The sequence below is a fragment of the Hesperophylax consimilis genome, chromosome 3 (genome assembly GCF_061612785.1).
Source record: "Hesperophylax consimilis isolate HC1 chromosome 3, BYU_Hcon_1.0, whole genome shotgun sequence".
Classification (NCBI taxonomy): Eukaryota; Metazoa; Arthropoda; class Insecta; order Trichoptera; family Limnephilidae; genus Hesperophylax; species Hesperophylax consimilis.
This window is the reverse complement of record NC_142838.1, coordinates 856,610-882,229: the sequence shown is the minus strand read 5'-3', so window position 1 is coordinate 882,229 and position 25,620 is coordinate 856,610. Positions and strand designations below refer to the sequence as shown.

Below are 25,620 nucleotides of genomic sequence, written 5' to 3'. Positions count from 1 at the left end.
ATACAATTTACTAAAAACCTGGGCGGAACATTATCAGGTCCTGCGGATTTTCGGGAATCAAGACTCTTCAGCTTAGATATAATATCGTCTATGGTTACATTACAGTCAGATATATCAAGAGTTTCAACCAAATCAAAGCACGAAATATTGCTGTCTTCACTTGCATTAATGTAAACGCCGCTAAAAAAGGTATTGTAAAGGCTATATAATTTTCCAGTGTATGTCTTTGAATGTTTTACCCAGTTCATCGAGACCTCCGCCCTGCCACCAAATTACCGGCAAACTTCGAAAGTGGAAGTCGTAAAGGAGCAGACAGTTTCAGGACGCAAGCCTTCGAGTCCTTACTGCAAGGTCCTCGGTATCCCTAGAGCTGTCTGCGCGAGCCTCCGTGCTTGAATCCTTATTATTCCCGAATATCCGCACTTCCTCCGAGCGAAATAATCTGCAACTTTCAGATTGAAAGATAAATACTTACACATCCAACAAAAGCTCACACCGAAAGCGCTTCCTTGAAAGATCTCAACTACAAATAATACACACCCTTTTTATGAACGTGAGTATTTTGAACGGTACCAGTATTTAAACTAAGCATGCAAACACAGAGCTTTTCGAGTATAACCGAACCAACACAAGAAAACCGTACAGGATTAAAAAAGTAAATACAAATAACATTTACTGACGTACAGCTGAAGTGACGGTTTATTGCTTTTTACTCGGGTTTGTTATTTTCCTTTCCGCTGGCGTCATACGAGCGAGGTCTAGCGGAGTGCGCCAGCCGAGAACGCCATTCACCTCACGCCCGTCGCCGGCGAAGCGCGTGTTTGTCTCCGAACTGTTCGTTGTACTCTTGTTTGCGAGTCTGTTTACCATACGCACGTTGTGTATCAGAGCGATCATGTGTCTGCCGAATGAATCCTTCTCTCAAATACCAGTGACTAACTTTAATAATATCTAAAACATTAAGTGAATATACTATTACTTTCGATTCAATCTGTTTTTCGATTAAAAAACTTATTTACACTTTATCTGTGTGTGATTTCTAATGTTAGTTGCATTGGCAATTAAAAACAAATTAAAAATAGACTTCGAAGTGCTGAAAAAATTGAGTGTCGAACTGAAGTCAGTGATTTATTTTGAAGTGCTCGTTGAAATCAACATAGTTTGGTGCATATTAATGAGTACTTACTTAATTATTTCAATGATTGAGATAATCATCGGGAATCTTTAAGCCGACGAACTTGTGTCTTCTGTTTACCGAGGAAAGTGCCACTGTGGGTGTACTGTCCTGGTCCATTCGCAGCTCGCAGAGAACACACAGCCTCTGGTCGCAGTGAACCCTGAGCACAGAGCACGTGGTCATTGTCTGAGACTAGACGTGTACCTACTTCAAGGAGTGTTTACTGTTTAGTTTATTGGGAGGAGATACTGATCACATTCTTTTAACACAGGGGGACAAATTAACAACACTAATATATTGTAAGTACCTACCCTTTATTTCTAATTTTATCTTATTTGATAATATATATAAACAATCTGAGTTTGAATTTAAGTTATGTTTGTCCTCCCTAGGTGTAATTCAACAAGATGCAAATATAGGAATAATAATAACATACGTATTATATATTTATAATAACAATATGAAGTTAATTTGTAAATCGATTTGTAGTCTATTGACTGTTATTTCTTTTGACATATTATTTGTCAACCACTTCAACGTACCCCCGCCGGAGAGCGGAAAGGAGTAATTATCACGTATTTAAATATATTTCAATAGCCGTTTCCAGTGACGGCTCATGACTGTGACAAGTGAGCTAGGAGGATTGAAAATATTTACTTTGAAGTTATAGCTGAAAATTACTTTATCATTCGATGGGGATCCTTTCAATCTTAGTTGTTGCCACGAGCTTGTTTCCATAGGTTTGCATAGTGCTAATGATAATGAGATAGTGACAATGTATATTATTACGATTGCAGTAAATATAAGCACTCATCACACTTCAATAAAATTATTTTATGATGGGATAGTCAGTTCCTCGGGCCCGGGCAGGGGTGTCTTCATTGTATGGATTGAGATTAAATTAACTATTATTAATAAACAAAGACCCGAATCATTCATTTAATGTGTAGGAACCTATCTACCTCCCCATTATCAAATTAAATGTAATTAAAATAAATAAATAGATATTTTGTCAAACCGTACCTACATATTAATATTTTTATATCCAGTCAATATCAATGATAATTATAAATTTTTCTTAAAAACTATAAAGCAGAAAACATGAATTCCGAAGCGCCCGCATTCCCAAATTATACCTATGTATAACATACATATTATTTTCGTTGAATACTCTGAAGTTCCTAATATAATTTGTTATTTTTTAAGATAATATTTATTTATTAATTATTTTAATAAGATCGACAAAAACATTCCCGGTTTACGAACAACCTGACAATATTTAAAAATCGCCTACTACCACCACAGTAAGCAGTAAATGTTGCTTGTGTTGTGATGGAGGACTTAACCAGCCGAGGAATTGAACACACTACGCCTGGATGGGGGGACCCATTTATAAAGCCGAAATAATAATTATGTGAAATTCCCTCAATAGAAAAAACACGTTTTATTCTCTTACTAATAATGTTATAGGTATGAAAAAAATCGCAGTGTATCTTGCTTGAGAGATTTTTACTCTATTTTAAACAAGTCTTGGTTTATTATATATTTTCATAATTTTCGCTTAATTATTATCGTTTTTTGATATTAGCGTATTTACATATCTCCCTTTCTAGCCATCATCTTATTCTCACTGAACGATTACTAGGTACTGAGCCTTTGGAAAAACATTCATTTGCATCTGGCGTCATGTAATTTGCAGTTTTTTCTGTATCGAATTTCTAAGACAACTCAAATGTTTTCAATTCTCAACATTATTTATTGAGCGATATACATTTATCTGTCAATGATAAGAAGCTTTATTTTTTGTTACTTACATATTTTTGTATTATTTGTTTTTCTAATTTACCCCTATTTTCAAAAATATAATTTTTTTATTAATAAATTAATTTAATTATTTTTTATATCTTTTTGTATTAGAAGTAAACCTACAAGGAGGAAATTCATAATTTGTTTTATTTTTGGTATAGTAGGTACTTAGGTACATATTACTAGTTATTACACAAGTAGGTACAAACTGATAAAAAACTGTCGATTTCTCGAAAACGAATAAAGTATTTAAGTCTGTGTAGTAATTACTCAAATAATGTTAAAACATTATATTGCCGATTTTATGTTCAATCGCTTCTTAATTTTATTGCCGTTGTATACATTAGTATGTATTAGCAATATTTTGATTATATATTGTAATATAAATACATGATATATAAGCTCAGTATGGTCCCGTTACTTATGTAATGTTTTTGCTTAATCTTGTCGTTAATCCTTTTCAAAAAGTTATTTTTAATATTTCCACTTAAAGAACTATTTATGATGACACAGGATTATTATTATTTCTTATAAACAGGTACCATCCAATATAAATTGGTACTTCTTATCTGGTTTCCTATTCAATTCAATAAAATGCAGGTAAAGTAAAGTAAAGAGACCCTTCTTCTATAGGGATACGCAAGTATCCGATACTCGTCGATTCAAGCATCTTAGTGACCACCCTCATACCTTGGCCCATAGAATAGTACACGGGCATGCGTTGCCGACATTTTGTAAACTCGTCGGTGACCCCCGCGACTGGCGTAAGGCGAAGCTCAATGTGAAATAACTATATTTTCTATGGTTTATGAACACCCAAAATATGCTTAGGATAAATAGAAGTTTTTCCTATAGGTTCGTTTGAATGGAATTAAAATATATTGTTTAATTACTTTGTAAAAAAATTAAAACCCAAACTACTAAATAATGTATTTTACTATCTAATTTGTTTCTTCTTGGGAATAATGATTAATAAGTAGTTATTGTTTAAAATTTGTTTCAGTATACTGTCAAATTACCCATCTGGTAACACTAATACATATTTTTTCTCTATTTTTCAAATATTTTCTGTTTGTATGTAGTATTACTTTATGTTTGTGATTACTCTACTTTGCTTTAGTCAAATGTAAATTGTTAACCTCGATACAGGCTTAGCCCTAGTGGGGTTGATTTTCACGAGAAAAGACATGGTTTATGTATAATGAGATGCAATAAATAAATAAATTAGAAATTTAATATTGCTTATAAGTTACAACAAAAAAAATATTGTTTAAGATTATTCTTGACAGTTTCCCTTGATTATATTTATTTCATTCTTATAAATTTATTCACAACATAAATAAAAAGTACTTTAGCGCTAAAATCAACCTCTTTTTAGTCCGTTTGCCAAGCGATTTTTTTTTTTGCCTATTACCTATATTCGTTGTGATATGACACACTAAGGATATACATATGTTTGGCTTGTGTATTCCTCTTACATGGCGGAGTAATTAGTAAATGTGATAGTATAGCCATCGTCACCATTTTATAACAATGCGTGTGCTGTAGTGGATCAATGCTAGGAACAAAACAGTCAACAAAAAATGACAACCACAGCAGAATTGTGAGTGAGGTTATGAAAGCTAGTTTTGACGTTTCCGAAAGTGGCGGCAACGCGGGTCTCGTGATTTCAGTAGCGTCGCGTCGTGTACGGACTGTGCACGGCAAGTTTTTAGAAACGCGAATGCGCATAACGTATCGTATCGTATCCTTGCCTACTCCTGTGGAAGGGCCTTACTTTTTAAAATAACTAATATTTCAACCGCTTTGAGGCAGCTACTTGAAACAGGTACCTCATATAATCCAAAGACTTCCATTAATTTTATTGCTCCCCCTACCTGCATGCATCCGTATTTTAAATCCGGGCCTCTTCAAGACCCGCATTGACTAATTACGTCTTCCCACAGCCCCTTCCTTAACCCGCCACATAAAGTCTAGTTGTGTATGTGTATACAAATTACAGAATAAACATTTACTGCCTCTTATGAATTTGTATGAATTCACCGTAATCATTATTTGTTTTTCATTTCGCAAGTCGTAAAATGAAGTACACCAGCATTGTGTAATGTGTGGTTATTTCTTCAGGAGTAACTAACTAACCATCACACCGTAGGCAGGGAGGATGGAGCGTTAAACAACCTTCTACTGTTATATTATACTAATTCTTAAAATGGCCCTATTCAATATACGATTGCGTCCACTTCTACCATCTAAGCGTCCCTTTCTTAATCTTATTCATTACGCTTACGTTGTCTTTGCATTCTTTCCGAATCTTCGCAACAATTGTGATACGGTCCTTTTACCGCACCTACGCCTCGGGGATCTCATTTGTACAGTATTGAGTCTCAGGACACTAGAATTCGATGGTACCTACCTCCAAACAACACAATGGGACCTGCTGTACCTTTTTAAACCCCCACGAAATACATTTATTTTAACCACACTTTTGCATTATGCGTTGCTGATACTTATTTTATAAAAATAACAAATGATAGAAGAGTACAGGTACCCAAAATGTTTAATATACCGGCGCTTTGTGAGGGTTTTTTTTAATCTCACCACAAAAAGGTTAATTGACAAAATGCGGTTGTGGCCCTGAAACTAACCCTCCTTACTGACAATGTACTGGCTTATCTCTCCAGTGTTGCTGTTGTCAACCGCCTGTAACGTTTTTTTCTGCCGAAGCGAATGCATAATAATTGCCCACGGGAATATGACATGTGTAGAAAAATGTGCACTATCATTGCTTTGCACTATGAAATAAGATTTTTTTAATTAGCGATGGTATTAAAAGAAATTTCGTTAAACGTTCAGGTACATTGTACATTTTATTTTTGCAAATATATTATTTTTGTCTGAGCTCTAAAGGTTAACAATACATTATTTAACTTCTCTGTGTGTCAGTTAACTTGCTGTTTTGATTATCATTTAATTAGCAAGCTAAGAGTAGGTTCGTGGCTAAGTTTGCATATATAGTTTTGTTGACAATTTTTAGTAGATAAGCATAGCACCACTCAATATACATATGTATTTAAATATGTACACACTTTGCGGTTAAGGCATAATGTAATATTATATACAATGGTTATTGTTATCAGGTGAACGCCCACTTGGGGAGAATTTTTATTCAATGGCGCTGTATAAGTTTGTACGCTGTATAATTGTAGTATCGATGCAATAAAAGAATAAAAAGCAAACTTTCTTGGTAGTTAGCAGTCCACGATGAAGTGCTATTACCCATCCTGATGTATGATTGGAGGCATACAACTGGTAGAGGAGGGATGAAAGTAAACTGAATACTGTGGAAATGAGATCCCCTAAGGCGTATGTATGGTCAAATCATTTATGATCGTATTATAAATTTAGAGATCCGGAAATAATGCGAGGCTGATTAATGAAGGGATGCAGACTGCTCTGGTGTAGAGCGGATGAACGAAGAAAGGAGTGTAAGTAAAATGTATAACTTGAAATGAAGTGGTAGAAGGAGTCAGGGAAGCCCAAGGAATACATTCATGTAAATGATATTACAACATTATCTACCTAATTTGTTTTAAACATAATGGCGACTAAGTGAGGCGGGTCATGAATCAGATTAACAGACAGATGTGAATGAGGTAAGGAGCTTGTGTCAAAGAGAGAGTTCATCCTCTCTGCCTACATGAAACGGCTTGATAGTTGTCAGTTATAGTTAGTGGCGCTTTATAAAATTTGCCCATCGGAAATGTGACGAGTGGCGACAGCGGTGGTCAGTTAACATCACAAGTGGTGATGGGTGTCTACACTAGTTGGTGTCGCTTTATCCGATCCGACACCCGATGTACCTGCCGCGGCCGCGCCGGTACCGCTACACTGCCACTGTGTAACACTACCATTACCAGCTTACCCAGCTTCTCGCGGAGTCAGTCGGCAGTCCACAGTCCACAGTGGTAATGTACAATGTACATGTACAGCCCGACCACTCCTTGCCTATTTGTGCGTGCTCGCACTAAACCATTAACTTTCCCGAAGATTACTTCCCGTTTGAGCGCGAGGCGATAAAACCTTTGATTTAGATGATTGCTTCGGCATATCGGATTCATAAAACTTTATTATTCAATATCCTCGGCACTAAACTGTGCAAATAGAAGTTGCCTTCTTACGATACTTAACTTGCCACGGCGGTTTGAGATCTACTAATACTATCAAATCTCAAAATACTGATTAAAATCCCAACATTTTTATATTTTTTTGGTTTGATATGTTTATCGGCAATCGAACCTGTAACCCATAACCACCGGTCTAGAGTCAAATCACTCGCACGGTAACCTCCTTTATGTAGATACATTACCAGGTATGTAAGAACACGTATTTATTTATTTTATTTTTATTTATTTATTTGTTTGTTACAAAAATATTACAGCATAGATTTTGGCTGTCCAACTAGGAAGGTCTCCCGTTCTAGGACAGTCAAATTGACAGTGAATATACTTAATGGTGAAATCACCGATACAATTTATTTTGAGAGATTACAAGAGTGAAAGCGAGGATACGTGTAGCCTTTATATTACTATATTTTAATACATAATAAAATAAATTATGATATTTATTTCTTATTCTTACATGATACTCGTTCTTTTTGTATGATTTAATTATTATGAATACCAAAGCTGCGAATAGGTATTTCATCTCATCAAATACAGCTCGGATACGTTCAATAGTGATTTATTGTTGAATTTATTATAAAATAAAAATATCTTCTCACAGTCGTCTAATGTAAGGTGTAAATTTGTCCCATTATGCTTGCTCATGGCTTACGTGATTCCAAGTTCCCACATATTTAATCCTTCGGCATCCGATACCCAGTTTATTGGGTCTTGATTGAATTGATTTAAAGTAGCAATGTGTCGGTTGCGGTATTCGGGGTCTGCCTCTCGACCAGACCTTTAGATATCCCGACCCCTTTAGAGAAGGTACAGCTCGAGTTGTTGCCTAAAAAATGAATGTTCAATAAAATAAGTAGTATGAATATAGCAATGCGACCAAAGCACAAACAGACGTACAGAAAGACCTTTGAGCAGGCTCAATATACTTTACATAATGTCTGAAGGTAGATACTTTTTATAATACATTCAATTTCATTGCAAGATTGTATTTGACGGACAAAAGTAGGCAATTTCTGTTCCTAACGCGTGCTATTTGTACCTACATAATGTTACAAAAGCGTTATTTTGAGTCGATTGAACACAACACAATCTTTCCGTTTCATGGAATTTGGGTTCTAGCTTTTTTCACCTGAGGTGTGACGACATTCAATACATTGTGTCCTCGAGTTATTTTTACGAAATTTTGCCTTTGTATATTTTTTCTGCCAGCAATAGAATTACTTAAAAGATTAGTTTTTTCTCAATAAAACAGACAGGTACATTTGTTACTGGAATATTCACGCAATTTATATTTGAGCTGGTGTTTTCGAGTGCTCATTTATTGGAGATCACAGAATACATAATAATTCTTAAAAATATTTTTTGGTATTTTTTAACTTAAAATCTACGATTGTAAATATTTATCTACAGTAGCTACATTTAGACAAAAACTTGCAGAACTTGAATCAAAGTGAAATCAACCAATAAATAAACAAAATTATTTTTTATGTATAAATCATGTTTGATAAATTCAATTGATTTCAAAATTAACATACAAAATCCGCCCTGATTGACGTTCAAAGTCCGCAGTGATTGAAACCCACCAATTATATTTAGAATGAATCTGGTTATCGATTTAATTAATTTCCAATATTGAAATTATCCTTCATTTAGCCCAATTCTAATACAGGCTCTTTAAACTGTCTTTGAAATCTGTCTCGTTTATATCATTTATTGAATTATCATTTTAAAAAGTAATAAAATAATCGAACGCTTCCATGAAACGTAAAGGAATATATCTGTACATTTCCACCATACGTAACACAAGCACTGTATAGGCATATATAATTATGACAAGTTCCTCTGAAGTGTACTTTAGGAGTCACTAATTATTATTCTAATTAGCCACAAAGCCATAACCATAATTTGTCCTTTAAACTGTTCCATATTACGATAACGAAATGAACAGGAAATGTGTCAAACTTTCGAATATATTTCCAACTAATCATTATTATTATGCCAGGATTATATCCCTTCCTAATTACTTGCACTAATCTACAAATGGGTAATGTAACTTAATAAATAGTTAAACCTCTGCATAACTTTCGAATATTATTAACATATTCCAATGGACTTTGAAACCTTTTTTCTACTTCAAGTGGGTGTCATGGAATTTATCCCTTGCAGTAGCGAGTTCGATTTTTTATGTCTGTATTTCTTAAACAACGACCCAGATGTATAAAATTGCTTCCGCCATGCGCACTCATTAAATTTGTCGAATTATATGTCATATAATGCGTCAATTAAAAGTAATTTAATTTGCTTTATTCCAACCATCTAGATCGAATGACTAGTTACGGGTTGGGTACAATGTTAATTGCATACTGTATTGTAAAAAAATATTAGACGATAAGAAAAGCAAAGTTAGAGAGTAAATTTAATAAAATAGGAAACTGAAAGAAGGTAGAAATTTAATACATTCGGCTGAAGTTTTGAATAGGTACTCCAAATCCTTCACTCTTCTATTTGCTTATGTCATAGAATTCCATTTGTAAGCAAGAAATTTCGAAAATAATGAAAGTACCTTAATTTAATCCGCATCTTGTCCTACGTATTATTATATAATCTTAACAAAGCTCTCGTTAGAATCGTAATACCCAATTATACGCCACCTTTTATAACCTTTATACGAGGTGCGATAGTTTATTATGCCTTTGTATTACCACTAATGTAGTTATTGCTTACCTATGGCTTATAAGTATGTACTATGCGCCGATTGGGTTGAAGCATAAGACCTAGAACATCTGGTAATACAGTTGCACAACACCATTATGAATACTTAGGCCCTAAGCTATTCAACGATTTACCCGATATAATAAAAAGTGAAAAAAACTATTTAAAATTTTAAAAACAACTGAAACTCCTTTTTTTTACAGAAAACCTACAAAATGATCGATGATTTTCAGATATACACTGTTGCAATTTATTTATGTATTGTTATTTTTTTTACTTGTGTTCTTTTAATACTTACCACCTTAAATATTTATAAATATTATCTATTTAATTAGTAAATAGACCAGCTCCCAGTTAGACCCGATATTTCTCTACTGATAGGGTAATTGAAACGTTCAATGAATATCATGTATAATAAATTATCCTGTACTTACTTTATTTATACAAAATAAAAAATAAGAGTTTCTATATTTTGCTGTTGATACGAGTACCTAATCAAGAGGCACTCAGCTCACCGAGAAGTCTGCAATAAAGACAGTTACAGAAGAATCGATATAAAACTACAACAACTGTAATGTTTACAATTTTTCTTGCTGCCTAACGTTTCTTCTGGACCAGTATTTCATTCCTTCATTTTACGAATGTCATCTGTGTTCGTGCCACCGATGTCAACAGAAAGCAATATAGAAACAAACACGTATTATATTTTATATGTATTTATGATGATGTTGATTTAAACACCAGAATACAGAAAGAAAAACAAATGCGCCACTATGTGGATAAGGCGTCGATATTGGATGTAAGATCAAAGTTGCTTTTGCCCTTAAATCTCTAACGGGTGTAACTCCTCGTAACTTCAGTTCATTGCGAGATTTGGGTTTGTTGAGATAATAATATTCCGGTCACATATCTCCAATAAGGCGATATGAGCATTGTATCCTCCGAGCAGAAGGGATTTCTGCTCTTTTATTCCCCAAAGGGCATCGCACCGTCTGGCCCGAGATAAAATGATGAAAGTTGGGTACGAAAATAATAAAGTTGGGGGCCGCGACCTTTGAACTGCAAATTTATAAAAGGGTGTAATGAAGTTTTTGGACGAATCTGTTGTAGGTAGACCTTTTAAAATTGGCAATTTTTTAATGATAAAGTAATGTTTATAATACAAGGTTTTTTATGCATAGCACAAAGGATAACAAATGATTATAAGCAATAATTAATCGCTAGAAATATCCAGACAAAAGCCGACGTAGTTCAGTGGTCTCAGAGCACACCTGACCGGACATTAGAAGGCCCGGGTTCAATTCCCGTCGGCGTCATTTATTTTTACTCGGCAGATATTTTCAATTTGTATGGATATTTCAAGCGACTAATTATTGCTTGTAATAATTTGACAATAATGTTGTTAATATATTTTATTAAAACGTTGTTTTTAATGTTACGCAACGGATTTAGTGAAATGTCATCCCGCGTAGGTACAATTTATCATTAATTTTACGGTACAAATTTCACAACGCCATATCACTTATCAGTCTCTGCTTTTTGTTTGTCTCATCAATTTTCCCTTTAGCACTCTCCTTTAGTCTGTTTTATGTAAATTCACAAAAAATGTATTAAATCAAAACAATGAACAGTCTTGCGTAGATTTCGTACATCTACGGCGTAGACATGGACGCAGACATATCTACGGCACGCGGAACAGGCGGAGAGGGTTGGTAGCTATTCCCTAGGACTTCACTTCAACCGCATCTTCTATTCTACAGTAACTGCAAATAAACCAAATGGTCGTGGTGCGGTTTGAACCTCGTGAACGTGAGTTTGTACCATTTCCTGCTTTTTTAAATTTTCTTCTCGCTAAGAGAATACTATTTTCCTCTTTTGCATAATATTAGCATTATACGGATTGTTTTATTATCAGCGATCATTAGCGCCTCGGGAGCAATACTTAAGCAGAGCATTCGTAATAAATATATAAAGTTATATTAAAAAAAAAACACCAGAATAAATTATATTTCATCTAATCCCATTTGATTAATTGTCTGTTCTGGTCTTTTGACTTCGCTTTATTCGCATTTTCTTTCAGTTGGTATATAAATTCAATAAATACATAATTTAATATATCGCGGGGACGTTTATCCCATAAAGATGGCGAACAAGTCTTCTACCGTCTGCACTTGCTTTAATTACCAGAAGTTTTAAAGATCTTTGTCTTGCCAGGATGATTCTTACCTTAATATGATTTTTATGAGTTAAAAGTTATTTCAATTATGAGTAGTATAAAAAGGATTTACGCATCGCTAGCTTCAGGTTCCTTTAGAAATCTAATAAATTGATATAGACGTCAAAAAAAGTTTTATTAAATCATCTGCAATGGATTGTATAAATTATCTTTTATCTTCGTTCGCATTAATTTCTGTAAAACAATTTCCTGTTTATATTTATGGTAATTGGCTTCCTTTGCATTAGTTTTATACCAGATCTAACAACTACTTTTTTATATATTTTTATTTATTAATTTGTATGTATAGGTAATATATTTTTTCATAAAACAGGAAATCATGGCCAACAAGGAATTGTGAAAGGAAACTTTACAATAAACAAGAAAATATTTGTACCTTGGCCACATCTTCAGAAATAAACCCAAAATATTACCTCCCTCAACTTACAGAAGAGCTCAGGGAAAACGAGGATTCGCATAACGGCAATTGTTATGGCTGAGGAATGCTACATTTAGTATACCCTCCGAGCCACAATAAATATCCATAAATACACCCACTCAGTCCCCACCCCATTACCTTCAACCCTCTGTTTTAATTTTTTATTTAAGTTTTGAATCCAGAAAGACTAGGAGGGTAGTGCAATCCCAGTCTGCCATATTACATGATATATACAAGAGAGAAATAAGAATAAAGACAAATAAATATAAGATGAAAAAAAACGTAATAGTTAGGTAGGTACCTAATGTTAACATAAAAAAGTGTAACATGAATAAGACAAATTAAAGTTAAATTATATGATCGTCCATCAGGGAGGTTAATGAACATTATTCGACTTTAATCGAGTTATTAAACATGCCCCGTGTCAGAAACAACACAGACGTTTGGAAACTTGACATTTTGTTGTGACAAGATTCGCAACGAGATTTGACAAAAAATATACAAGCAAACGGTACACTTCATTATCTCGCCAACTTGCCGGAATAAATTAGTCCCCAGTAGGGGCTACCTCGCTACTCGCTACTCGCACTTCTTCCAGGTCTTCTCGGAGAGAAGTTGAGTGGCTGCCCGGATTCTACCTGAAAGCTCCCATTTAAAAGGAATAATATTGAATTGAAAATTGAGAACGCGATCAAAACCCATACAGAAGAGATTTTAATAAGTGAGTCTGAGTTTCAGACGACTGATGTATATTAATGGAAAGTCTCATATAATTTCTAGGTAGTTATAATCGTGTGTAGGTAATTTTTTTTTAAAGGAATTTTCTTCTAATACGAGATTACTTTTCTTTATTCCCGAGTGAGACATCACCCGTGCCTAGTACCTAGGTGTATCTTGTCTGCTTGACGTTATCCGACAGAGAGACAGAAAGCATATTGGATTCTACTGGAATTGCGAGAAACGTTTTTATTTATTGTTAATACTGGGAAAAAAACATTTCGAAAACAATTTCGTTATCGGTTGCGTCATAGTCTGAATTCTTGACTGATGTGTCAAAATTTTGAAAAAAATATATAATAAATATATTATATTGAATTCTTGGTAAAATTAGTTCCAATTTTGAAAATAACACTAAAATTTAAAACAAATCCGAGATCATTGAACCATAGTTACAATCACAGGCAGACAACCAAAGTTAGCAAGTTTGATGATAAATTATGTCTGCGAAAATTCAGGATTACGGCGTTGGCTGTCGTTATACTATAAAGCACGTATGGTGGGTTAGGTTATCTTTCTATTAATAAATACATGTTTAATCTCTATCAGTGATCCTTTCAAGTATATAATATATTGAACGGCAGTGCGCGTTATTTTATTTAAGTTAATATTTAGAACAACCGGTAAAAGTTTATCGAAGGCAGTGGGGATGTAGGAAGTTTTAGTGACACGTGACATTCACCTCGGCTATGTCCCTGCCTACAAGGCTGTGACCGGGCCCCCGCCCCGCCCGCCTTAGAAATCGGGAGTTGCGAGGCTTCGCACGCAGTCCTTGTATTGCTTCCTGGAGCCGCCGGAAGTGGCCAGGAAATAGGAAATATTTCAATCTCGTCGGGAAGCATTCACACTAACATTCAATGTCGAAAATAAGCAGCGTCAGTACACGAACAACAATGAGTATTGCTAATTTATTAAGAGTCTCTTCAAATTATTCGTAATCCGGTTAATAAAGGGATTTCTGGCCTTAAGGCGAAGCTTAATTCTAAATCACAATTTTGATTAATCTTTATAACAAATTGGTGTACATTATGAATACTTAAAAATATGCTTTAGATAAATTGAAGGTTTTCCTATCGGTTCGCTTGAGTAGAATACAAATAAAACAATAAATTACTCAATAAAAAATATAAATGTAAACTATAAAAAAAATTTTTTTTTTTCAATAGAAATGTATGAACGCATAATGGAAACAACTTTTAAAAAATTACAGTATCATAGCTAAGATTATCTGTGACAGTTTCAATTGATTAACTTTTTTGCTTTCTTATAAAATGATTTACAAAATAAATAAAAACCAGTTTTGTGCTTGAAATCGAACGTTTCTAGACTCCGTTTGCCAAGCGATTGTAATGCCTATTACCTACAATGTAAGGTATACCAAGGATATATACATTTTTGGATTGTAGCTTCCTCTTAAGGCGACAGAAGACTCTAATAACGGAGGTTTGCTTGTGGCTCACATTTTCGGTAGCGATATAAATATATATTTTTAGGGCGATCCCTACGGATGTAAGTTATTTAATATTAATAAAAACAGTACGAAAACCATTGAAATATTTAATGAAAAACGGTTGTCAACTATAAAATTAGCAATAAGCGCCAGATTTTATAAGCAACTTCCCGAGGGATTCCTCAACAAACATCTGATTGATTGTTTTTATTAATTCATCCATCAGTAATAATTAAAATAAACCCCACGGAAAGATCAATTCTCTAGGCCTGCTAGGGAAAATTCGATCGTATGTCCGTCCATTATGCCAGGCCGCGCGCCTAATATTGTTTTTTACACGACTTCATCACGTATGTCGTTAATATTCCCACTTTATTTTAGAGATTTGCTATGAAAAATACAACCGTAGGTCTGTCCAATAGACCAGGACCGCGCGTCAGAATTAACAGGTTTCCTTTTAGTAAATTACTAATATATAATCACGATTTCGGAACACGTGTTCTTGAAAATCTAAATATCTTCGCATTTCGTCATAATGCATGAATCAAGGCAAATGCATGTGCTTCAGGAAACCTGTTAATTCCCTTTTTAATCGGATTACCAATAATTTGAAGAGATTTTAATAGTACTCATTTTTCTCCGCGGTAATAATGTATTTGAAATTAAATTAATAGAAATATATTTTTTCTCCTACTCAGGTATTAGTAAAATGACTTAACTCGATCTTTGGAATTTTCTACTCTCTCAGATCAATCCTTAACAAAAACTAAGGCCCAGTCGTTCGTCGCAGAAATTCAAATGTAACATTCCATCCCACAATACCATATTATGTTGTAGCTATTGATTGAAAAAGTGCAAAATAAATACATTTGATGACTTGACAAAAAGTCATCAAATGGCTATTCGTCGTCATTTTGTTTTTTGAGATCGAAAAACCCCCGTTGAACTGATTCTAGGTGTGTTTCATCTTTCTTTAAAATTGTAATTTAACCATGAAGTTTAACCATGCTATTTTGCCTCTTCTGCGGATCACAAATTGTTCAAAAGCTGAAACTGACTTAGAATCGGTATTTAACGGAGATGAAAAAAATGGCGCTGAATAGCCATTTGATGACTTGTTTGACAAGTCATCAAATGTATTTATTTCTCACTTTTCAATCAATAGCTACAACATAATATGGTATTGTGGGATGGAGAGGTTGTGTTATCAATTCTTATCCCTGTAATATTTTGTTCTAATCGTCCTGATGATTTTTGTTTCTGACAAAATATAACTTCATATACAGGATGCTAAGTAGAGTTTGTTTTATCCTCTTATTTGTACGCATGCCGCGCCAGGGTAAATAACCAAATCACAGCTGCTGAATGAGCGGATATATTTCTGAAGTGTTATAATATAATATATGGACTTACATTTCGCAAGATTTAAATAAACTTTAGTTAATTTAGACACTGTTTCCTCACTGTATATATTTATATACAGTGTCCGGAAATTCGCACTACAAGCGGGCAACAGGTGAATCGAAGCGTAGACTCGACTCCAAAAGTCGATTATTACTCGACTCGATTACTCCAATAGTGATGAAAATCAGAATTTAATGTGGACTAAAACCAGCGTTATCTAAATGCCGTTGGCCGAAAAAATACTAATTGAATCATTTAATTACTCAGGAAAATAGTCATCGAATCTCTGACCACAATGACAATATACTGTTTATCGAGTTAGTGTCACGCTTTTTAATGATTCACCTCCAGGCGAATAGCGGGCTTTCTGATAGATATTGGATTCATTGTTAGGTGCTTTGTCTTTGTCTGTAGTTATAAAGATTCGGTCTATGGCACATTATGGTTTCAAATCAGATCAGAAACCGTACAACTATCACTATTATTGGAAGTTACACGGAACCCTCTGTTCGTGTCGCGAAAGCTTTCGGAAACATTACACATGTCTCATAATATTCTCCTTTTATGTTTCACAAAATGCGTAAAGTGTTATGTGATACATGTTCTCGGTTACATTATGTTGGGAAACGGCCGATTACCCCCAGGGGGTGGCTCCTCTCGCTTTTCGCTTTCCCCAAGTATCACCTTCTACCATCATACTATCATCAGCCAAATGGATAACCGAACAATATTACGCAAAGATTGATGGGTGTTTTGGCTGAAAGTCTTCCGCACCCTTTCTTTGTTCAGCCTGATATAATAAAAGAAGTGTTCCGAAAAGAGTTTCCTTCCTGAAAGGGTTTCTACAAAGAGGTACGAATTTTTTTTGAAGTTGAACTGCTATTACGTAAAAAAATCCAAATTCAGACCTCTGAAGTCATAATCCAGGGTGACCACAGACCTGGAAACCCAGAAATTATCAGGATATATAGGAATTTATAAATACTTTTGTGATATCAGCGAATTTTTCGAAAGTTCCTACGACACCCTTTCAGATTCAGGTAGGTATTCGGAGTAAATTCGTAATAATGAAAATAATGCACTTGCATAATGTGGATTGACTAGTGAACATTTGTGGAAAAGTGTGTGGAATGGTTTAGTTTTTCTGTGGGGAAGATTTAACCCGGACATAATGTCGGAAAAAAATGTAATTATAATAATAATACAACGTTGGCTGATGTTTTTAATATACCTTATTCGAAATATAAATCTGTACTGATTAAACATTTTAGCATTTTAGTTTTTTTTTTGTTTTTTCTTTATTTCTTTTAATAACTCTGTACTAATGGGTATTCTTTTTTCTTATCTTTAATTATCTCTAAATAGTATAAAATAAAGTCGCTATCCGCGTCTGTCTGTTTGTGCGCTTAATTCTTCTAAACTACACAACGGATTTTGAAAGGGTTTTCTCTATGATTTAGAGTATTGCTTCCGGAAGGTATAGAAATGGTAATTCATAGAAAGTATAGAAAAGTCGATGTTTTGCAATAAAGTAGTAAAAAAAATATTTTTGATCGCTTTCATTGCTAACCGTATGAGATACATCAACATAATGTACTACGCCCTTGAGGTGATTTTGCATAAAAACGGCGCTATACAAATCATCCAAATTGTATTATTATTTTTTTTTTACGGAATTGTATATCTTAAAAAAGCTTACAGAAACGTCCGGGATGGTGAAAATAATAAAGAAAACCTGTATTTCTTTAAAAAATTACCAATTAAATGATTAAATTTACGCTCGATTCACTCAAGTAGATGAAACGCTAAAAATGTTTAGTTTTCGAAATAAGATTTTTCATTTTTTTTATTGAAACATATAAATAAGGATACAATTTTATAACAATATCAACACCAAATATTTCAATCACTCTCCTAATAAAGCAGCTGCTTGTATTAGATATTTTGTTAAAATCATGGTTTGTTGTTTTTGACGTAGTAGAAAACATCCGAAGAAAAAAACTAAATTAACCTTGTCTTATGTGAACCGAAGCTTGCTTATCTCTGACCGTGTTTCATCCGCTCTTTTCTTACGACAAAAACACGGAAAATCTATTTTTTATCCCTTAAGGACATAGTCCTAATACTCATTTAGAGTTTTGATAACAAAAGGTAAGCACGCGTCACTCGCGGCGGGGGATCAATTCCGTAACACTATCGAGAAATCAGCCTTCGGATTATTTGTCGGGGAATATTATTTATTTACGGATTACGGCTCAGGGCACAGAGCTCTGGGCTCGGCTCCGGAACCCTTTAAAGGAATTTTATTTTCAAAGCCCTCTTCCGACAGGTGCCTTAAGAGCATGACTGACAAAATACAGTTTGGTTTTCTCAATAAAAAAACATGCTATGATGTGGTCGGATGGTTCATATTTAAGATTTTCTATCGCACTACAAAAATTATAAAGTCGTCAATATCTATAAGAAATTAATTTCATTCTCAAAACAATACACATTTTCCTAAACATAAGAAACATGTATAAAATAAAACAATATATTTTGCACTTTGCCAATCAATAATAGAAAATGGAATTATTGCTTGGGGAGGAGCAACAAACTCGGCCATCAATTACATAGAAACCGCACAGAAAACGATCTTAAAGGTAATTCTAAAAAAACATAGACTAACTGATACAGACCAAATATTCAACAGCTGTGACGTACTAGATATACGCCAATTATACGTTAAAACACTACTAAACTACATTTTTGACAAAAAAAAATAGATTTCAACATACACAAAATAACACTAACAGACCAGTTAGACAAGCGTACAAAGAAAACATAAAAACTCCGACAGTAAATTCAAGCTTTAGACAAAGACACTACCGATACCATGCTATAAAAGCTTTCAACAGTGTAAAACTTGGAATTAAAATTGAGGAAAGTAAAAATAAATTCACACACAAAATTACAAAATGGATTAAAGAACAAAAAAGACAATATTACCAAAATGTCATAGCATAAAATAAAAATAAAACCTACACGTAACACACAAAACCAATATAAACACACATCACTCACAAACACACAAGATTATATTTTAAATGTATTATTTTCTCTTTAAATGTATTATGTAGATTATATTTTCATATTATAAAATGAAGGCCTCAGCACGGGCAAGCCACCCAGTGAGGCCGAAAACTTTGAAATATAAAAAATATTGTACCAAATAAAAAAAAATGATTTGGCGTGGAGTACTTGCATTTAGTTCGATAAACTTTTAATAACAAAACTCGTCGCGCTCCAGTGTGGATGCCTACAAATTTGTCCAATGTTAGAATTTTGACTGTTTGTATATTTTTATTCAACTTTAATACACATTTCAATTATTCTAATTATAAATTAGGCACCGTGTCTTAAATTATCAACCAAGACAGAACAAATATCAACGATCTTATATTAAAATCTGTTTAGTACGTGTTTCCAATAGTACGATGCTGATTGTCTTGATTTTTAATGTAAAATTGTGTTAGTATGTCTGTTATAAACTGCGCCAGAGAGATAGGCTCTGTCTAGACTACACAGTGTAATATTATATATAATAAATTACTTTAAAAAAAAAAATAGTTTTTAAAATCTTCAGATTAGTATATGTATTTAATAATAATAATAATAATAATAATTGGATGACTTGTATAGCGCCGTTTTTGTGCAAAATCACCTCAAGGGCGCTGAGATGTTTATAAAATTGAATGATTAATTTATAAACTAATACCAAAACTATAATTACATTTTGTAGCGGAGGAAGTGAATGGATTTAAATGTAACATTATATTTCCACCAACATTTTCAAATATAGATACAATACTATTTTCTAATATAACACAAATTCTACGAAACATAGTAAATTAAATTGCATTTTTTGAGAGCTTTGTAATTGCAATTTATTTAGATAATATTTTAGTGATTGTGGTTCGTGATACTGATAAGGCAATCAGGTAAACCATGAGAAAGTTGATACTTTTGTTTATTAGAAATCGCTTTGCTTGCAAACTGCTGTGCAACTTGTCAGCCGCCTACACAAAAGTGCAACAATTGATGGCATTCACACAATGTATACTATCGTTCCCGAGGACCACACCGTCTGAATTGTTCAAATTCCGAACATATTTCCAACCAGTGTTACATATATTAACTATATCGATCGTGAAGACCACACCGTCTGAATTGTTTAAATTGCGAACATATTTCCAACCAGTGTTACATATATTAACTATATCGATCGTGAAGACCACACCGTCTGAATTGTTTAAATTGCGAACATATTTCCAACCAGTGTTACATATTTTGATCATATCGGTCCTGAAGACCACACGTCTGAATTATTCAAATTCCGAGCATATTTCCAACCAGTGTTATATATCTTAAATATATCGGTCTCGAAGACCACACCACGTCTCGATTGTTCAAATTCTGAATATATAATTAATCAACCTTCATCAAGAAACATTAAAAAATGTACATTTATTAACTCGGGGTGATTCCACCATATTTGATGAACTCCATCGTCATCAACATAAAATCGACTATCAGTGCCATTTTGAATTTTCAACACCGTCTCTTGACCGGTTTCAGCTTTTGAACATTTTTTCTTTTGAATCAGTTAAGCATGGACCGTCATGCTTGACAGCCAACCATAATTACATTGGTTAAAATGTGAAAATACATTTTAAAGCTAATCAGGAGAAACTTTTTATACTTAACCCGTCTATAATCCAGATACCTGTCGTGGATCCTGAAAATGTATATTTTCAATCACATTAAACGCTTTTTGTAACAAAATATTCACTAGTAAATTACATATTATCAACCTGTTCTATTTATATTATTTTTATACCATAATATGCACTTTATCGGTAAACTTACTAAAACCGCAAAGTACCTTACTTTATAAGTACGATTAAATTAAATTTGTTTAGAAAATACACCAAGACATTCTAATAATGTGGTAACCGTATTAAGTAGATACCTGACAACCTGGCATATCATAAAGCTATTGTCCGGGCAACACTTTCTCCCAAAAGATGTTAAAACTAGAAATTTTAATATTGTGCAATTAAACTGTAACACTACTAAAGAAATCTGTCATAATCATTTAACGAAGTACCTTCATTACGCGATCGAAGTACACAATGCTTTAATATTATTCATAATTAGGTTCTCATAAATATAATATAATCCGTTAAAAATAAAACATTATTTGCATTAATTTATTTCGCTTTCGACGCTTATTTTAAAACGATTACGAGGAATGTTTTAATTCAATTATTTATTTGATTTTTGCATTATCTACATCTACAGGTTTGTTGCAACGAGTATTTCGCTAGCAGTGAAGATAACAAAGCGCAGATGCCGATACTCTAGTACTCTACTGTGATAGTAGGCAGAGGCGTGTATGCCATATAGGCACATAAACACTGCCTATCCTTCCTTTTAAAAACGTAAATAATATTAAAAATTATGAAATTATTGCGAGAAATCAATTTACACTTTCAAAAATACACGTGCAGTTCCGGATACGAATCGTTCGAATCGGATACGCCGTGGCCATAAACGTGTCAAAAGCTGGAACTAAGTATGCAAAATGACGCACCTGTCGTGTCGACTGAATTTAACACTTGAAAATGATCTTCTTTGCTGTCTGTCAATCTATCATTGAGTATGGAATCATAGCATGGGGAGGTGGCACTTCATCTTGACCCAATCATAAAAGCACAGAAAACTATACTAAAAATAATCCTTAGGCTATCTCTAATTACAGACTCGAATTTAATCTTTAATATTATGTATGTGTTTGACGTTCGGCAGATATACAATCCTCACGCACCTATATAAAAACATACATAAATACTTCCCAAAAAGTTAAAATACTCGCTGTACTCGAAACAATGACAAAGATTTACTACAAATTCCTGTATTGCATACTACTTTCGGTCAAAGAAATTTTAGGTACATTGCAACAAGATTGTATAGTACTCTTCCAGAGAACATAAAAAATGTGATACTCAAACAATTTAAAAAAGAGCATAATCTTGGATAAAAAGTATTAATAGGGCTTTTACCGGTGCCCACACCCAAATTCGAAATTATTGATCTAACAAAAATATTGAGCGATTATATTATTATATAAATATAGCTATATACATATGTATTTAAATTAACTTTTAAAATGACTGCCTCAACACAGGCTATCCGCTAGCATAGTAAGGCAGGTTATGAGATACCCCAACTTAAACTATTCTTAGTTATAGTTGCAAATTTCTCAAATAAAGATATTATTATTCTACTTTTTTATTCTATTTTTTGTTGTGGTGAAAACCATTCTAAGACCTTTCACAATATTAATGTATTCATTCAAAATTCAATTGATTTTTTCTAAAAAATACTTCCGCAAGTTTGGTTATAAGATGCCTGCACCTACTTATTCTTTATAAACACAATAATGTTACGTTTGAATTGCAAAACTAACTTGAGCCTTTCGGACTATTAATCTCTGTTTCCTCTCTCCGTAATGCACAATATAAACGAAATCAATATGTTATTTAATGTCCCGTCTAATGAAAATGTCCACCGTCATTCTAGGCCATTATCGTCTAGGTGGAACGTAGACGTAGAACGTACCTAGGAAGTTTGAATTGAGAGTATCCCATAGGCGGCTTCCACACGTCAACCAACAACCTGTCATTGAGCCACTACAAGCTTAGTTAGAAATGCACGGCGCGATGACTCTGGATTCTGTGGATGGCAACAATGGCAAAAGCAAACAGTCTTGTCATCTAATATCTAATGCACGGCGGTTACTACAAACTACTCGTACAAGCGGGTTCCTGCTTTTCTTCCGATTGTCTTCGTGAACAGTAGACCAATGCTTAAAATGGTCCACACACATAAACATACCCAAAGACATAATGAGGAAACTAACATACATCTTTAGATGTCTAAGACATATGCTTAATAGATGGCATACTTTGCTTTCTGCCAATCACTAATACAGTATGGCATTATAGAATGGGGTGGAACTTATAAAAATACACACACAACCGCTGTACGAATATATAGCACAAAAATGAATATTAAAAATAATTATATTTAAACCGTATACACATTTATCAGTCAGAAAATTAAATACATTATACTTCTATCATACTACATTACAAATTTACAATGATATATTCTAAATAAAAATGCACATTTTAAAAACAATAGATTACTCAGACAAACGTCATACACTCAGCTCCGATATGTAAAAAAACAATGGGCAATTGAATTAAAAATATCGTGCAGTAATTTTTTTCTAATTAATTACCAGAAAGTATCCAAAATATAAATACCAAACATTGTTGCTAATTGATTGCACTCAGGTTTATTCCCCTCTGAAGCTTGGTGGAAGTTTTATTTAGAATCTTATCGGTCAGTGGTGCGGACTGCGGTTAGTTCGTTAGTTACAGGTGTGGCCGCTCTCACGCCTCGGTCCAGCGGCTGCAGACTAGTCACTAGTCACTTCCGGTCGCCATTGATCCCACGATTTCAAATTGAAACGATTGCCAAAGGATTCGGTTTTTCCTTCCTCACACCATTTCTCTGTACCAAGTAACAGTATGTTGTATAATATGGCATATATCTTTCCCGCACCTGCAAAGCGTAATTAACTATGCCTAATCAACTTTAAACCCTATAAAACTTCATATTGTTAAATTATGTGGCATGTAATTGATTGAATGCACTTATTTTACGTAGTGCAGAATTGATAGCTCGGCGGGCAATTATAACATCCTGCCGAGTTTGTAACTCGCATGTAGATTACATCCTGCTGCTTTGCACCTGTTTCTACGATTATTTTTGAGATAAATAGAAAAACCAGAAGAATTAACTAGCAGTTCGCTCGATTTGCGTACTTAGTGACTGATGAGGGGCAGATAAGAAGTACATTGAATAAATGAAAGTCCATTTATCAGTGCGTCATCTCATCGATAGATTTAATTCACACGCACTTGTAAATATCACAGAATCCGCATCTAGATTTAGATCCAGCGGCGATCCGCACGAGCAGATTCGTACCACATCCAACTTTCTCCGAAGATGAGATTCCTGTTACGCTTCGCTGTTTTCCATCCGCGGAAGATGTGTGCAATGGGCACTATTCTGTACTCTCTGCATGCTTTCTGCTGTCTGTAGCGAGCTTCACGGCCAGACTGTTCTGCAACATGTCCGCTCTGCTGTCCATTACTCTATTCTCCGCATCTAATTGTGACAGTGACCTGATATCATTTCTCCTCTCTTGTTGCACTGCGTACCAACGTACCATAATCAGTGATCACATTCAATCAAGTCTTCGTTCGCGTCGGGTCGCCCCAGTCCGTATGTGAGCTAAGCACGAACTAAGTGGAGCATTTCCTTGTGTTTACGCACTAATCAAGAGCGATCAAGTATCGAGATTTAGACTTGTAGCTTTTTACTGCTTTAGCGTTCATTCTGTACTTAATCTGAGAAATAGTCTTTCCATCTCATTCAAACCTGGAACTGAATTAGCGCTAGTAAACTTGTCACAATGTACCTCCATATCTATTTCCTTGCGTAATTTGGCCGTTCAGGCGTTCATGAGATTATGGGCAAGAGTCTGCAGCGGTTTCCTGGGACGGGAAATGTGACGGGTCACGTGCGGGTACCGACGCGCTAACGAGTGAAAGGCATTCCGAGCCTGCATCCATCGCCATTTATCGCTATTATAACATCCTTAATATCGGGGGTTAACCCTACCGAGCAACAACCTTTCCAAACACCTGTAAGCAAAATGTAACCACGACTTAAAAGTACCTGGACCACAGCTTCACCTCGGTGAGAGCTTTGCGATCAGAGCTATGCCATTCGACTCTTGTCCGGTAGAAGTGATAATAATTGGGCGGTATGCGAACATGTAATACAAAGCACGACTTGCCTTCGGGTTCGTGCTGCCATTTAAAGGCTACCATGCGGAATCTGGAATAGACTAAAAACTTAATTATAAAATGTTGCGCAAACGGTAAATATTTTCCGGGCGATCACGGTTTCATTTGAAATATGCATTGTATTGAAATATATTTCAAGAAATGGTTTTCGTAGCTTGCATTTATTCATTTCCTGAAGGTAGGTGATATTTCTTACAGCGGATAGCGGTAGCTACTCACCCGAATTTAGGTATAAACACATATGTGGAAGCATCACTCTACTTACAATGATGGCACTCGTATGTCTCAATGAAAATAAATACGGAAACTGGTGCAATCAAAGGGATTGCGCTGCGGCAAGGTACTCGTATGTTTCATGTATGCTCGACGGAACATTCGTGTCATCGAGTTAATTCTACCCATGAAAACATCGTACACCATTGTACTTTTTAAGACATCATTTTGTTAAGTTTTTCCAATTTTTACTCCACTC

The 25,620-nt window shown here is 34.4% G+C and overlaps 1 protein-coding gene across 1 annotated transcript in view; it reads left to right on the top strand.

The window, feature by feature from the left end:
- The first annotated feature begins 817 nt into the window (after positions 1-817).
- Positions 818-25,620, top strand: part of LOC149424812 (uncharacterized) — a 129,948-nt gene continuing 105,145 nt past the window's right edge. Inside the window, exon 1 of the mRNA XM_089647144.1 lies at positions 818-1,476. The gene's annotated coding sequence lies outside the window, so the exon portion shown is untranslated. The remainder of the gene's footprint in view (positions 1,477-25,620) is intronic.